The sequence below is a fragment of the Mirounga angustirostris genome, unplaced genomic scaffold (genome assembly GCF_029215605.1).
Source record: "Mirounga angustirostris isolate CCGP_5_RB_7025 unplaced genomic scaffold, mMirAng1.0.hap1 SCAF_2, whole genome shotgun sequence".
NCBI classification, from domain to species: domain Eukaryota; kingdom Metazoa; phylum Chordata; class Mammalia; order Carnivora; family Phocidae; genus Mirounga; species Mirounga angustirostris.
The window spans coordinates 70236568-70250481 of record NW_026991710.1 but is presented as its reverse complement, the minus strand read 5'-3'; the positions used below and the strand labels follow the sequence as shown (position 1 = coordinate 70250481).

Genomic DNA, 13914 nt, shown 5'->3' with positions numbered 1-13914 from the left:
TACAGATAAGGATACTGAAGCTTAGAGAGGTTACATAATTTGTGCCAGGTCATACAGTTAGGAAATGAAGCCAGGACACAAACCCAAGCTGTGTGGCCTCAGAGCATGCAGATCTTACTGCTTATACGGCACTACCCCCAAATGGGAGCACAGTTTCGACTCGCTTCATATAGACTTGTGAGGATCAACTGAAAGCATGCATACAAAACTGTTAACACAGTGTCTGACACATAATAAATGTACAATAAAGGTAGAAGTAGCAGTAGAACAGATTCAACACATGTATAAATAACCCGAATGCCAAGTCAAAAACAAATGCATAGCACCAGGGCGCCTGGGTGGCTCAGTCATTAAGCGTCTGCCTTCGGCTCAGGTCATGATCCCAGGGTCCAGGGATCGAGCCCCGCATCGGGCTCCCTGCTCAGCGGGAAGCCTGCTTCTCCCTCTCCCACTCCCCCTGCTTGTGTTCCTGCTCTCGCTGTGTCTCTCTGTCAAATAAATAAATAAAATCTTAAAAAAAAAAAAAAATGCGTAGCACCAGTCTATTTCATGAGAAAACTTCTTCTCATAGACCAGTCATTATACAGGGGGTTTTAGTAAGGAGTGGTGATGGAGGAATAATAGTCCATGAACTGCAACATCTCTTTTTTTTTTTTTAGGATTTTATTTATTATTTATTTAACAGAGAGAGACACAGCGAGAGAGGGAACACAAGCAGGGGGAGTGGGAGAGGGAGAAACAGGCTTCCCGCCGAGCAGGGAGCCCGACGCAGGGAGCCCGACGCAGGGCTCCATCCCAGGACCCGGGATCATGACCTGAGCCAGAGGTAGACGCTTAATGACAGCCACCCAGGCGCCCCAACTGCAACATTTCTGAATCGGCATCCAAATGATCTATAATATGAATGAGTGATGCTTCATAGATACAGATGTTTCTGAAGGTCATTTAAAGAAAGTTGAAAGTATCTGAGTTACCCCGCTTCTATTAAAATTGAGACTATTCGTGAAAACGATTTCCAATTAAGCAATGTAAAAATGCGTCTGCTGCAATTATTCTTCTCCCCTTCCTTTAACCCCCACCCCCCAATTTCCTTTAAGAAGAAACAACAGCGGAGTTTCTTTTCAAAGTCTTAAAATAAAAATCCCCAAAAAAGGGATCCTGCTTGCTTTTAGAGTTGTTTGAAAAAGGAAAAAAAATGCCTAAAGAGCCACGTGCTTCTGTTCTGGCCAAGTTATTAGCCTCTGAGAACAAGAGCTAGAGGAGAGGACTGTTAACCCCCTCATCTCGGGCAGAATGAGCTCGTTCCCTGTTGGCTTGCACTGCCTGGAAAGCTTGCACCCTCAGAGAGGCCAGCCTGCCAGAGAACTGCAGGAATCTGCAACAAAAACGATGACAGCCTGAAATACACCCCGGTGCCAACCTCCACATTTGTCTGTCACCTCAGACCCTGACTAGTTGACAGAGCAGCAGAATTTCAACTCCAACAGACTCGAATGTGTTTCTGGGCAGAGAAGCAGAGCTAACGGGTGAAGAGATTTTTTAAAGAGTATTGCATATTTATCAAACTTTTATTTCCTGGCTGTGTGCAAAGAAGGGATTCAACTCCAATTTTGTATCAAGGCTCTGGGTCCAGTCACATCCCTGAAGGTAAATTTTAATAAGTTTACTATATCATCAAATTGCATTTGTTACACTAATTTGCATGATCTGATGAAGATGTCTAATATTTTTTTCCTAGTACAAAGCCATTTATTTACCAAAAAAAAACAAAAAAAAACAAAAACCCACAAACCTTTTGTGTGACTTAGAGAAAAGCTACTTAATAGGAAAGTTTAACTCTCGTATTCATGTTTCCTTTTCTTCTCCAAGATTAAACAATAAGTAGTAATAAATGATGGTTTTTAATGTAGACCAAGAACATAAATGTAGAACTGTTGTTGGCCAGATTAACATTCAGATCTTGGTGAAGTCTGAATCCAGAAATGGGTTTTTTAGAAATATTTTATTAAATATATTAAAGAAATCATAAGGGATGTAATTTTTCTTTTAACTTTCAAATCAAAGCATTTTCCATGTTTAAATTACCTGAAATTATTTCATCACCACCATTGTCCCAGTCTGTACTACCTAACATCAATGTAGAAATGGAACATTTTGCTTTTCCAAAAGGTAGGAAAATGCCTATACTACTATTATCTTTGATTATTTTTTTAGTTATTATGACTATTATTCCTTTCCTAACTCTGTTTTATACTTTCATGACTAATGGTCGCTTGTCTCCTTCTACCATTTTTTAAGATGCACCCACATAAAATTTCTCTAATTTCTAATGATGTCTTATTTGGGGAGGGAAAGAGGTGGGAGGGGAACCAAAGAGCTAAAGAGATTATGGTAACTCCTCTAGTGTAAGGTACTATCATTTCTGGCTCTACTAAAATAAAAAACAGTAATGCAAGTCATGCTCACTCATTCCTCCTAGGTATTAGAGGTCCCCCTGCAGGAGAATACCATGCTTTCAACTGCAGATTGATGCTGTTGATACTCTAACCAAGGGGTACTGCGGAAAGAGTATCTCTTTTGCACTGCCTTTAATCTGCAAAGAGGTTAAGTATGTCATCTTGGCATTGTATCTGAGCTTTCCTCTGGCCCACGGCCTAAGTACACTGACTAGAAATGTTCACTCAATCCTACTCAGCAGAAACCTTTTTTCTTTTTTTTTTAATTCTCCCCTTTCTCTTGGATACCAACTTTTTTTCAGTTCAGAGCTTATTCACCTAAACTTTGATGGTAATGGCTATTGCTAACTATGACTATTTTTAAAAAAAGATACCCCTCTTAGGAAAGATTTAAGTTTATATTTCTGTTCATTCAACAAGATCTAGCAAAGCAAAGCAATCTATTTCATCCACTTATCGTCCAGTCAACTAATGCTACTTCCCACATTTTTGAAAACAATATGTACATGTTATTAATGACTCTTGCCCTTTTTTTCTGTTACGGGATTTCTGTACAGCCATTCAGCAATTACTAAGGCTTCCTTTCCAGGTCTTTTGGGATTCAATCCCCAATCTTTCTCATGTGCAGCTCCACTTATCAACTACGTAAAAAGACAGTGATGATAGAAAGGAAATGAATGGCGATGTTTCTAGACAAGGCCCGAACATTATTCATTTCATTTCCTCTTGACAGCTTGTCATTTTTATTCCATTAATTTGTAACAGTATACAAGCATTGCTATTTAAGTTTAGCACAATGTCCAGAACATGTTAGGGATCTTTTTCCACGAAGAAGAACAGAAACAACTGCTGTTGAAAGACTTCAGGTGCCCTTTTCCTTCACATATCCTTCTGGAACAACCTTCAGTGAAGGAGAAAGGAGCCCCATAAATCCAGAAGAACTTTCCCAATAGGACTGGCAGTCCAAGAGATGCCCAGCTAAGCTAGGGTCTGGTTCATACAGGCCCGCAGGGCATCTTCCACCAAAGGCTCAGCTTGCAATGGTAGTACCAGCTGGGGCTAGCCTGGCTTTTGTCTTGGGCATCAAAAGATGGACAGAACTCTGGGGAACAGAATGTGTGGTCTTGACTGATTGTAGGGAGATGGTGGAATAAAGTGGGTAAGATCAGGGGCTCTGGAAACATACAGACCTGGTTTATATCTGGGCTTTACTAGGCTCTGTGACTTGGGGCAAATGACTCTTTGAACCTCAGTCCCCTCATTTGTGGAAGTGAGGATCATAAAATTAGTTGCCACCGCAGAGATCTGTGGTGATATTAAGTCAAGAAAACAGCTAGGCCTGGTGCATATGAAGTAATCAATCAATCATAGTTAATATGAAAACACTACCCTACCTATAAGTCCCAACTAGAACTCTGTAAGAAGGGAATTTCCTATAGGTTTTCCCTCAAGGTCTCTTAGTTTACCCATCTATTAAGCAAGTAGTGGTAATAATGCCCACAAATGCAGTTGTTGTAGGAATTAAATGAGATTTTTTTAAATACCAAGTATAACACCTGGCAGAGGGGCATGCCATGAGAAAGTGTTCGGTTATGCACTTGAAATTATTTTTCTGCTAACAAAATTGGGGGTCAAGAAGGAAATATTCTTTGAATTGTCTTTTTTTACCCAAAGAAATGGAAAAATAAATCTGATTCTACTGGATTCCCGGGGGGGGGGGAGGGCGGGGGCTCAACATGACGTATTTATTACCGTGAGTCTTTTATTCCTTTATCAATTAGTTGCTTCTTAATGGCCAAGTCAAGTGAAACCAAGGGGAGTTTTCTGTTTCAGATTGCCATTAAGAGAGAGAGAGACGAAATGCTGCTTTGCAGCCAGTTCTGTTTTATTGGCCTAGTTGGACAGGGGAGAAGGCCCCCAACATTTCTCCTTTCTTATCTTTTCTAAAGGAAAGAATAGGGGTTTTGACTTGCTCTGGGGGTATTTTTTTTCCTTTCTAACTGAAATTCAAACGAAAGGGTTTGGGTTTTGTTTTTTGTTTTTGTAAACCTCTCCCCTACGCTCCTCGCATTGAAATGTCAGCTGCTTTTTCTGGCTACATGTAGCAGGAGCAGCCTGTCGTCATAGCAATGAAAGGGTATAGAGAGACTGGAGTTTCATGACCCACTCTGTGAAATAACTCTTAGTCGGCTCTAGAATCCTTCTTTAGAAATGAAGTCTCCAGCCCTGGCTTGTTTCCTTCCTATTATGCAACCAACTTGTGTACACCAATTGCAGTAGCAAAATGTTTCCTTTAAAGATTCAATGAATAGGTGCTAAGAAAATGAACAAGAAAGCTACTAAAACAGTGACCAGTTTCCTCTGGAGGGCAGGGGAAAAACAACTGGGAAGGCAAAAGAAGAAAGATAGAAATAACCTCCCTTCATAGCACATACTGCACAGCCTGGAATAAATCCATTTTCCAAGTTCCCACTGGCTGCTCCCATCTTCCCGATGCACCACAGTGGAGTGGTTATCCAGGGGGATCCTGGGGCAGGCTGCCTGGGCTCACATCCTGGCACTCTCTAGTCTTACCTTACCCCACTTTTTGCCTCTGTCTTCTCATCTGTAAAACAGAGATGATAATAGTCCTAAAACTGTTGTGGGAATTTAATGAGATAGTGTCTGTAAGGCTCTTATTCCAATGTCTGACCAGTGGTCAAGGTTGACTATTAGGCTTGCAAGGCCTCAGTTTCCCCTACTTGTTAAATGAGGATAACAGCTAATTCATAAGATTGTTGCAGGGTTAACTGAAATAATGGGTGTACATGCTCAGTAAGTAGTAGTTCTTTTAATACTTTTCATCGTTATGTCTAACTCTGATGGGAATAGCTTTTTTTAAACTTGGAATTTCCCAATGAGTAAACTGTAATGAATACAGGTCTCAGAATTATCATCGTATAAATGTGAACCATTGAATTTCTGAAGAGGAAAAAAAAAAAGAAAGAAGGGTTTTTTTAGATTTATAAAGAATAAAGAAAATTCTCATCTTGATTAACAATAGAGTAAAAGGTTATTAAAACATCTTATCTCTCATTAAGATGCTTTATATTAAAATTTCTGTTTTAGTTTCTCCAGTGTTGTCCATGTCATGCAATTATGAAAATAAGTAATCTTATGTCTCAGACAACTCAAGTATTCAATGTTCTGTATCATGAGAAATGCCAGAGGTGCTGCAGGAGTGAGGATGGAGAGGGGCTGTGTTCTGGTGGCTCTTACTGTGTAGTTAGGGAGACTGTCCTTCAACAAATCATCACATTAATAAAAAGTGCTTATGCCCAAACACAAGGTGACCTCAAATACAAAGCCATCTTTATTTTTCTAATGAAAAGATCCTCAGCCAAAGTCTTTGGCCAACCTAAATGCACAAATGGATAGTATATTGTAATGTATACTTAGGATGCCTAAGATCTACTCACTGAATCCACTCTAATTTTCTAATACAGACTAGTGCATCATCAGTCCTCTGCAGGTTGTTTATAACACACTTCTGAAAAATCTGTCAATGCTGCAAACTGGATCCCCAAGCATAAATTCTCTTTCTATGGTAATGATCTCTATGTATTAATTACTTTATTGCTTTTCCCAGCCCTCTTTCAAGTGATGTAGGAAAGATGTTAGGGTTCGAAGCCGACAGCCAGGAAAGAATTCTTGAGACGTCTTTGGTACAAAGAGGCGATTTTATGAAAGCACGGGGACAGGACCTTTGGCAGAAAGAGCTGCAGTGGGCTCATGAGGAGTGGCTGATTATGTGCTTTCAGGTTGGGAGGGGCTTAGGGATAGCACAAGCCTCCAAGGTATTTTGAAAACAAGGTTTCCAGGACCTTGAGGGGGCCAGCTATTGTTAGGTAAAGGTCATTTATTACTGTTTAGTAAAAACAAAATCTCAGTCATGAGTCCCTTCAGATGTGTATCGGTGGGTCATATGCTTGGGCGATGATTGCCAACAGGTATCTTGGGGGGTAGAGATAAAGGAAGTTTACAAAGGAATTTTTTTTTTAAAAAAAGATTTTATTTATTTATTTGACACAGAGACAGCGAGAGCAGGAACACAAGCAGGGGGAGTGGGAGAGGGAGAAGCAGGCCTCCCACCGAGCCGGGAGCCCCATGTGGGACTCGATCCCAGGATTCTGGGATCACGACCTGAGCCGAAGGCAGACGCTTAACGACTGAGCCAACCAGGCACCCTACAAAGGAATTTTTTTAAGTTAAAGTAGACTTATAGGATCCTGGGGGGTCGGACTAAGATTGCCTTTTGCCTTTAGCAAAGTATTAACCTCAAGGCAGCTGAGTCCCTAGAGGAATGTCACTCTGCCTGTTTCAGGGACTTGTCAATGGGCTGTAGGTAGTAAGGACATTTAATTTCTCTTTTGCCTTTGTTTCCCACATCAGAAGGACTTACTCGAAACCACTTGAGTCTATAAAGTGTGGTTCTCTAAAACTGCAGTTCCAACACTTGCAATAATGAAATCATACCTCAAGAATAATTACCACATCTGCTTGAAATATCCTTATCTCCTTTTTTATTGTCAAGATGACCGCCTTAAGCATGACAAAAATAAGCATTGCTTGAGATCCTTTCAGGCTGTTTTCCTGAAATGGTACTTTGTTGTTCAAAATGAAAGTCATTGAGACAGTGGTCTTTAATGTGAGAGATCTTGGAAGCACTAAAATATAAAGCAAGTCTCTCCTTTTCATAGCATAATTCTGGGGGGTGAAAAATTCACAGTATATTTGAATATGTAGTATGTATAATTATATGCTGAAATAAGCATTAAGAGGACAAAATGCCTTTGTTCTAAGAAAGTATGTAAGGAGCCTGACCCCTGCCGAAGGTCAGTGACCGCTTTCCCTGATCTGAAGCTAAATCGATATTACTCTCTGGTGTCTCTGTGTGTGCTTGTGTGCATGTGTGTGTGTGTGTGTGTGTTGGGTGGTGGTGGTTGGGGTGAATGGGAGCTGGCAAGAGAATTCTGAATGTGACACCTTGTGCAAAGACCCTGTAGCAAGTGGGATCATGGGCTATTTGAGGAACAGAGAGAAGGCCAGCTCCTGGGAGAGCAAAGAGCAGGGCAACAGGAGATGGAAATCCTAAGCAACTCTCCCCATGATGCCCTTTTGCCTGAGCACTAAGTGTTTTTATCCTCTGCTTGATTCATATTTAATGTGTATCTTTACCGTCTCTGTCAAATTCTGGTTAGACTCAGTGCCCCAACTGGCATTAACCATGTTTATCCCTCACTCGGCCCCACGTGGTAGTAGGTTGGATTAGGAAGAATGACAGCCAGTTGAAGGTCAGAGTCCAGAAAATCTGTATCATTCACAGGGCTAGGACACCTTGATGTAGATGGTGACTCAGCAGAGAACTCAAAATAGAAGGGCATCTTTTTTGTAATCCTTCAGATAACTGTAATGTCAAGCTACAGAGCTCTCCCAAGAGACTCATTAATACCTTAAAAGCCCTGAAGCATCAGTGTTAACTCTGGATCAGGTGACCATATGCGTATGTCAGCTGAAATGACTGAAGGGTGACTGAAGGTTTCCTCTCTAATAACAAAGCCTTTGGCTATCTTGTAAAGACAGGGTGAAGGAAAATGGTCTGTTTGAGTTTGATTATGAAAATCCTAGAATAATCATTTTGTTTACTACATTTCCCTGAAAGGAAAATTTTCCATAGTTATAATAATTACTAAAAATAGCAGCCTACAGTCTTCCTCTGACATAAATGAATTTAGAAGCATGGATGTACATGGTCTAAGAAACAATATGCCAATAGTAAGAAGAAAAGTGAAATAAGGAAAAGTCAAAGCAAACCTCTCTTTTTTCTAGGATATATGGGGTGTCTTTCTCAGTTTGTTGGACTTTAGACGAGGTAAGATGAACAGATCAATAGTCATAATCTGCCCTGAAAACCAAAAATGTTAAAGGAAGGTTTGTTTCGTTTCCTTGGCCTAGAAGGGAGGGGGAAGGACTTGTAAGTTTGGCTGAAGCTGCCTGCGAAGGAGCCTCTAGGGGGAGGCTCCAGGCAACATGAGGGAAATTCACTTCAAATGATAACTGCCAGCACGAAAGTTTCCAAGGAGTTATTTACATGGCCAATAGAAGAGACAGAAAAGAATGGACTCCAAGCCTGTTCCTTCCTTTGAGGAATGGATAGCTATGTTTACACTAGTTCAGTGGTCAGCCCACTTGTTAATGCTTAAGAGAAAAGAAAAGGGAGATAAAAAGAGAGAAGAGGTGTATAGTGACACAAGGAGTGCCCAGTGGAGAGAGATGGTTAGAATAGCTCGATTTAAGCAGCAAGAGAACATGCAGAAATTCAAGAATACGATTTAGCTTTTTAAGTTTAAATTTAAATTAGTGTTTCAAATGAAACAATTGAATGAATGTCCTACAAAACTATAGAAACTGAAAAGAAATCAAGTACAAAAGTCTACTGTGACCCCATCTTATTCTAATTTGAACTTCCTAGAAAATATCCTAGAAACTGAAATGCAACCAATCACAAATAAGAACTCAGAATGAATCAAGAGTACCCAAAATATATTCTGGTAGTTTGTGGAAGTTCACTCCTAAATCTAGATGGAGAATGACATTCTAGGGATTGCCAAACTTTAGGCTCCCTTCCCTTCTCTAAGAGATAGAAATTTCTGGACATCAGGAGATAGACCAAGAGTCAGAGGGTTCCATTCAGAAATATTCTGTACCAAAGCAGCATCCAAGCCATATTTAGGTATCACATGCACTGCTTTTCCACCCTCCATCTAAAGGACAAGACACTGGTCGTAGAGGCCAGAGCTCACATAGCTCCATCAATCAGGGGCGGCTGACACACGCATCGCCTATTTTTCCTGTGCCTTTAGTCCAATCCCTTTGGGCTCAGCTGGGCTACTTTCCCAGCTAGAGGAAAGGATATCCAGGCCCTTTTCCTTGTTTTTCCAGAGACAGAGCTTGTAGACCTGCTGAGAAATCTAATTACAACCTCCTTTCATGCTAAAATCCAATTACAACCTCTCCTAGGGTGAAAGCCAATCTTTTTGATACAAAAGGAAGCCAAACAAAGAGGCTTCAAGCAGGGGGTGTGCCTGTGTTCTGCCTTCTCTTAGGCAACTATTCAGAAAGGTTGCAGTGACCTTCTCTTGCCTTGAGTAGGAATGGCGGTCATAATCTGTTATGACTCCCATCCTCATAAGAAAGAAAAAAATATATATATTTTTAAAGATTTTATTTATTTATTTGACAGAGAGAGACACAGTGAGAGAGGGAACACAAGCAGGGGGAGTGGGAGAGGGAGAAGCAGGCCCCCCGCTGAGCAGGGAGCCCGATGCGGGACTCGATCCCAGGACCCTGGGATCATGACCTGAGCCGAAGGCAGACGCTTAACAACTGAGCCACCCAGGTGCCCCTGGAAAAATATTTTTATATCGATGCTGGAGTTCCTGGGGATTTTCTCAAGCATCCATTAGTTGGGTAAAGCAAATTTTAAGGCACTCTCCACACACACATTTTTGATTCAGCAAGATGACTTTTTTTTATTGAATTTGGAATATGTTAAACAAGAAAAAAGTGAGTTATTAAATCCAGTATCCTCCTATAATCTGTTCCTGCCATCTTCAGTGTCCTATCCCACCCTTTCAGCTACCTGTTCACTTGAGGATAATGAGAAGAAACTGCAGTGCTGCTGGAAGAAGGGTCACCCCAAATTCCTGAAACCTAAATAAGATTAACAGAGACAGTTCTCAAAATAGTCATTTATGGAAATACAGATTTTCCAAGTACCTGGCATAAGTCTGTAATTGCTGAAACAATAAAATCCTAACCACGTTCTAATCAAATATCTATCACTACTACATAATTACTAGTCACAGACTATGTATAAAATCCAGATTTGCAGCTTCTCCCCCCCAAAAATGGGCAAAATGTTTAGAAGGAGAATCCCATTATCTATCAGGTTTTTAATTAGATATGAGTGGAGCAATGGTTTTTTTATAGGATAAAAAATTACCCTAGGCTCAAATCAAAGTGCTACAGCCATAAAGTTAATATAAATATATGAACAAGGATAAGATCCACCATTTAATGACTCTCAAATACCTCCAAAAGCAAAACATTTTTACTATGCTTGACTCAACTTCAGAACCTAATCATCTATATAATATGATAGGGAGCCAGTAGCAAGGATGACTGAGATTTACACAAGTCAGAAGAATTGACCTTGACTGTAAGTCAATGAAAACCTGTAACTAGTTTTAAGACACCGTGTTTGCTCAGATCTTCATGTTCTCTTAGCCCTCTGGAATCATTTTTTAGCTCTCAAGCCATTAGTTCAGAGGGTTCCCTCAACCTTTTATTGGGAACCAAAAAACTCTGAGCTAACTCTAAATCCATGTAGCATTCTGTTGGAATTCAGGAGAATTAAAACACAAATGCTGAACCCCAAATGTCCTCTTTCCCTCTCTTTTTCTTCCCAGATCCCAATGTCAGCACATAACAGTAGCCTTTGAGGACCTCATAGTAGAGTGCAGGTTAAGCTCTTTCCAGGAAACTTTTCAGTAATTTCCTAAAATACAGGTAGAGGAAGATACTAGAAGTTTTTGTTTTAAACTGGGAAAACTTTTGGTTTAAACCTTGGTACTCCCAATGATCTTGCATTTAAGAGCTTCTTAGATAGGTATGGGGGCTTTAGCCACTAATAAAAACAGCTGATTGATGTCTCCTTATAATCTGAAAACAATTGAAAGTGATTTCAAAAGCAAATATTTTCTTATAATTTGAAAAATACTCTGGGTAGGAAAGTAGAAGGTTACTATAGTCTGAGCTCTGGATATGATTAACTTCTTTTCTTTTCCCAAAAGGTGACAGACAAAAATTAGCCCATGCTTATTCTATGTTTGGTTTTTTTGTTGTTTTATTTTTCCCAAATCCTCTGTATTTGGATGGTGGCCATAATAAGGTCTGAGGTTGTAATCATGGCTAGAAGTAGCTGACTCACCTCACATTCCCAGCACCTTGATAACAGGGCTAATATCTCTAGAGATCCATAGCATAGTTACTGAGTGTAGTATGTACATTTTAGTGCCATGAAACTATCAAAAACAGTCATTGTCCAAAAAGAATTAACAGCAGATTCCCTTATACACCATTATTCATCCAAAAGACAATTTTGTTTCAATGTGGCTAATTAGACTACTCTTTTTTTTAAAAAAAGATTTTATTTTTTATTTGGCAGAGAGAGAGCAGGAGAGCACAAGCAGTGGGAGGGGCAGAGGGAGAGGGAGAAGCAGGCCCCCTGTTGAGCAGGGAGCCCAATGCCGGGCTCAATCCCAGGACCCTGGGATCATGACCCGAGCAGAAGGCAGTCGCCCAACCAACTGAGCCACCCAGGCGCCCCTAGACTACTCTTGATGAGGCAAATTTCTGCATGTTTTGGGACTAACTACCCAAAAACAGTGATTTTAGAACAGAGGTTTACAGTCTGTAGTCAGACTGAGCTAATGAGTTGGATTTCCTCTGGCATAGAAAAAGACTGCAAAATGGAGGAAAAAAGAACAGAGAGACTAATTTACTTCCTAAGTTTCCAGATTAATCCTGGTGTCATAACATTCTAGAGATTGTATGAAAAGCAAAATGGGAGAGTACTTTAAAGTGAAAAAAAAAGCCGTGTTCTAACACAAAATACTCCCAGAGCTACTTGCCCATATTTCTTTATAAAACTCTTCAGTTCACTCTTCAAATCTTATGATTATAGCAGCAAAATCATCTTTATTGAGTGCTAATCACATTTGAATACCTTGTAGCTTTGGATTCTCTCCAAAGATGAGGACTGCTGTGTTCCATTTAAAAAGAAAAATGTGCCTCAGCTAAGGCACTGCAGAGGAGGAAAAACTTTTTCCTCTACCCACTCATGTTCAGTGTTTGGGGCCTGCAAATTAAACTGACAAAAGACAGGTTAACAGGAGAAAAAGGTTTATCTGTATGCACCCAGGAGCTGGCTCCTTAAAGAGTTAAAGTTTAAGGCTTATACACCTAACTTAGTAAGGAAAAGGAATGAGTGGGGAAAGAAACAGCTTCTATGAAAGGACAAAAGTTTTCTTTAGGAAAGACAAATGGGTTTTTAGAACAAACTGGAGATAAGAGAGTTTGTGAAAATGTGTGATTATACAAGTATAATTGGTCTTTCTTCTTCGGAGCCATAAAACTCTCCTGGAGAGGAATTTATGGTAGGTTTACTGTTGGCTCTCTCCCAGGAGTAGAAGCCACCCTGAGGAGGGAATTTATGGCATTTTTCATTTCTCAGAAGGTCCTGCTTTTAGTCGGATAAGGGAAGCTCCAAGAAGGCTTCTTTCTGCATCTGTTGAATCTCAGATGCCCTCAGCTTTCAATAATCTTCATACCAACTGAAGGGTTCCAAGTGGGTCCCCACAGCAACTATTAGACAGACTTGAAACAGGCAGCACCGGGGAGCAGGAGACAGCTGCATTGGCAGAGGATCTGAAAATATTCAAACCCATGAATCCTAACTTTTGAATCAAGTGTTTTTTGGTCAAGGTTCCAGACATGATAGATCCCAGGCGGAAAAATTGAATTTGGGGATTTGAGAGAATGTCTTAAGGGATTCTTTGTCAAGGTGTGGGCAGGGTATAGAGAAGCACAAGGGGTTCTGAGAACAGGCTGGTAAGAACTAAGTTTGTACATGCCAGGGAAGGGAGCATTTTCTAAACTCAGCCAGAAAATGCTGCATAGAGAGGGTCACTGAGGGGAGCTATGACCTTCACGAGAGGGGCATAGTCACAGAGAGGGAGCTGAGAAAATGTATTCCCTGATTTTGCACTCCTCCTTCCCTCACATTTCTCCTGCAGTGCACCCCACCGACTGAACCCAACAAAAAGCATCAGGCAAGAGAACTGGAAGATGTAATTCACACAGGTTCTGGGAAAGCTCAGGTTGGAGAAGGCTTGGAGAATGGATATGGTGTGGATCTGGAAGAGCAGATGGAAGGTTTCTAGATATTTAGTTGGAGGGAAATCTTTTCCCAGTGTGGGAGAGGTAGAATTAACAGCTGTAGACCAGCTGTGTCCTCTTCTTGCTTGAATGAATCTTCTGGAGCTTCCCCTTGGAAGGCATAAATATGCCCAGGTTTTTCACCCTATTTCAAAGAACTTCTCAAACCTCAGCCATAAAATTCATTAGGGTTATTGTATCTGCTGCTTTCAGAGAAGGCAGGTAATGTGTAACATTGCACCATTGGGAAAAGCCATTCTCCCTGCTTAATGTGTTGGCTCTCACCAAGGCATATGAGAGGCTTCAACCATGTGCTGAATCCTGGAGGGACTTATGCCTGGAGTGAGTCCTTTCATTAGTGGTTCTCACAAGAACTACTCATCAAAGCCCACCATTGTTCCTCAGCAGATCCCAACAC

The 13914-nt window shown here is 40.6% G+C and overlaps 1 protein-coding gene across 6 annotated transcripts in view; it reads left to right on the top strand.

The window, feature by feature from the left end:
* The first annotated feature begins 1248 nt into the window (after nucleotides 1–1248).
* SPARCL1 (SPARC like 1) overlaps nucleotides 1249–13914 on the top strand; it is a 52414-nt gene continuing 39748 nt past the window's right edge. For 3 of the 6 annotated variants that reach the window (XM_045880797.3, XM_045880799.3, XM_045880796.3), the window contains exon 1: nucleotides 1250–1647. The gene's annotated coding sequence lies outside the window, so the exon portion shown is untranslated. Of the gene's footprint in view, nucleotides 1648–13914 lie in introns of all 6 variants that reach the window. The other 3 variants (XM_064584769.1, XM_045880800.3, XM_045880795.3) reach the window with 2 other exon arrangements.